Here is a 3,614-nt window from a genome sequence, read left to right on the forward strand (position 1 = left end):
TGCTTGACTAGTGAGGACTTATGGACACAGTGGTGTTGTTGTTTAATATTTGACTCAAGTGCGCCCCCTACATAAATCAAACTGTTATATCTCAGTGATATATCGTCTGATCTGTACCAGATTTTTGGTGCTTGATTAGTGAGGACTTATGGACACAGTGGTGTTGTTGTTTATCATTTGACTCAAGTGCACCCCCTAAATTATTACAGTTGTTATATATGCTGTTGCAGCTGATGTCAAAGGTTCTGTGAATGCGCACTCCGGAAAATGGGCGCGTGACAGTAGCGTGAGCGTTCTCCATTGCGACCGGGAAGAGTAGCTCAAGTTCCCGCGGTCGCCATGAGGCCGCAGCGGCGCTTAGCTGCGAGGGCCTTCAACGCTGCTTGCAGCTTTAATTATTATTATTATTATTATTTAAATTTTTTTATGTCCAGAGGACCAGATTTAACTTTTTTAGAATGCAATATTATGTTTATACATTTAGACAAAATGTGGTGCTACTACATATATTACATTCCCAGTCAGTGTGAACTTTTCACAGTTGATGTTTGGTGAAATTTGGGCGACTGATTACAGAATAGGTTATGAGAAAACATCAGTAATCAGGTCACACATACCAGTTGGTTCCATAAATGGGGGTTACAGAGTGGGACAATTAAGAATTGGAATGCAGTTTTGAGATGAACTTCAAAAATCCTATACAAATTTACAATTTAATCAGTATAATCACTGTTATCATTATTTGTATTGTCATTATGCTCTTGTAGAAAAGGTTTATTAACAATTCTTTTGTACTTCAACCAGTAAGAGGCCAGATCACATGTCTCTGCTTCTGTTTTGTTGTTTATGTAAAGCTGAAATATTTAAGAGCCACAGACATATATTTTAAAATGTTAACCCAAAGTCAGAAAACTATTGATTTGTGCTGAAATCAGCACAAATCACATTAACTAAATGGTGATTTTTAAATTTTTTTTAATTATAACAGATTTTCATTATGATACCGTACCATACCATAACACTTTATTTATAGAGCACTTAAAACAGTAACAAGGCTAACCAAAGTGCTGTACAGCAGAACAAGCAAGCAAAGCACACAGCAAAAAATTAAATAAAGTAGAATAAAAATTTAGATACGATTGGAAGAAGATAATAACTAAAAGGCTAACATTGTAATATACAGACAGGTTAAGAACATATCACACTCTGTCAAAAGTCAGGGAATAAGTGTCTTTTTAAGCGAGACTTAAAAACAGTGAGAGAGGACTGCCTGACATGCAGTGGTAACTCATTCCACAGTCTTGGACCTGCAACAGAGACAGCCCCGTCACCTCTGCGCTTACGACGGGTTCCTGGAACCAATAGAAGCATCTGATTTACTTACCTCAGAGAGTACTGTGGGACATATGGCTGCAGCAGATCAGTAAGATAAGCGTGGGTAGAACTGTTCAGAGATTTACAAACATACAAAAAGATTTTGAACCGAATTCGAAAGTGAACCGGGAGCCAGTGCAGGGAGGCCAAAACTGGTGTAATGTGCTCTCTTTTGCCTGTACCGGTTAAAAATCGGGCAGCAGCATTTTGGACCAGTTATAAGTGTGCAGTGGAAGTCTGACTGATTCCAAACAGAAGCACATTGCAGTAATCGAGCCTGGATGTTATGAAAGCATGTATTACTGTCTCAAAGTTACTTTTGGACAGTATTGGCTTCAGCTTAGACAGTCACCTCAACTGAAAAAAAACAGGATTCAACAATCATGTTTACATGACTGTTAAGTTTCATGGAAGGGTCCATTATCACTCTCAGATTTGTGATGTTTTGTTTCTCTAATGGGGCTAGAGAGGAGAGGCCAATACTGTGGCTCTTGATTATGTCATTTGGAGAAAACAACGTGACTTCAGTCTTCTTTTCATTAAAGCTTTAAAGACCTCTAGTCCCTGACGTTGGCCAGGCAGTCAAGAAGAGGTTGACTGGAACATGCACCACTGTGGTTCAAAGGGAAGTGAATTTGACATTTGTCATTGGCATAGAAATGAAAGGGCATGATAAAATAGCACCTAGTGGCAGCAGGTATAAAGAAAAGGGAAGAGGACCGAGGATGGACCCCTGCAGTACTGCCCACAGAATAGTTGCCAATGATGTTGAAACAAAATCAAGAAATCTTATTTCATTACAGACCTTATGATTAATTTCATTTATTTTGAACTATTACACATTTTAAAGATAGGCTGGATGTGTGTTTGACACTTTATTATCCACTTTTGTTGAGATTTGAGGCCAAATCAGTGCAACTTGGTACATGTGGCACAAGTTTTCCAATTACTGAAGTTTTATGAGACTACAAAATTAACATTTAAGCATAAAATAAAACTCTCTTTCAGGCAAACTCTTCCAACATGTCTTCTTGTAATGCATCAAAAAACACATTCTTCTCATAGGTGGACTTGATAACCTTTCTTCCTGTGTGCAGACAAGTAAAACCAGTTGATAATAGACGATAAAAGCAGAGGTGATATTATAGATGATGAACTCTAATTTGAACCTGCGCTCCATGTCGCATGATGTAATCCGTGAAGTGAGCAGAAATTGTTAAGCCAGCATCATTAGGCTCGCTGGCATGCATGCGCTGCCCTCACACTGGCCTTAAAACGACTGCCTTCATCATTGCTGTATTGTCAGCCAGAGGCCAGGTTGTTACAGGAGACACTTCCTGACAGCCTGGTCTTTATCTCTCCCCAGAGAGATGCTGCAGTCAGCCAAATCCCCACCAGCTAAATATGCACACCGTGACAAGGTGGAGGGAAATGAAACCAATTACATTTTGGAGGCTGCGATATGGTTCAAGGTTTTATTGCAATTGTATGAGAGAAGGTTTCTGAGAGTTGCTGGAGTGCTGAACAGGGATTTTTCTGTTTGGGTGAGCTGAACTTTGTGTCGACTTTTGAACCAATCTGTACTTTCAGGCAGCGACACCAAACTTTGCCCTCCACTAAATGATAAAGATGCAGACTTTATAGTTCAAGCACATGTTTACATTTAAAATAATTTATTTTCATCTTTTTCTTTGCACTTTACTTGCTCTGGATGTTTGGTGGTTGGCTTTGGGGTCCTGAAAATCCCATTTTCCCATCAGTTTCTCCCTCTGGTGCTCCTAAACCGTTTTCTCAAAGAAAACTTGATGTTCCTGAAGTGCACCTCGACCCAGCACTGACATTCATAAGAGTAAATGGAGTCAACTAATCAACTGGCACGTTGACACACAAACTCTCACAAAGGCGAGTTTGATTGATTAGTGGAGTGACAATCTTGACAGCAGCGGGATCATTACCGACCTGTGCAGCCGCCACTGACATTAAGTGTGGCCTTGATCTTAATCTTATAGACAGAAAACATTGGAAAGCACAAACAAACACAAAAAAATTGAAGACAAAGAAAAAAGAGAGTGAAATGTCTCATCAAAATCAACCGGTACCTTTATTTGTATACTTAATTAATAGTGATAATTATGCTCTAATGACTAAAAATTAAGTTGAATACAAGTGTCAAGAAGATTCCTAATAATTTTTAATGAATTTTATATGTATGTATGTATGTATATATATATATATATATA

The sequence above is a fragment of the Nematolebias whitei genome, chromosome 1 (genome assembly GCF_014905685.2).
Source record: "Nematolebias whitei isolate Nwh7 chromosome 1, NemWhi1, whole genome shotgun sequence".
Classification (NCBI taxonomy): Eukaryota; Metazoa; Chordata; class Actinopteri; order Cyprinodontiformes; family Rivulidae; genus Nematolebias; species Nematolebias whitei.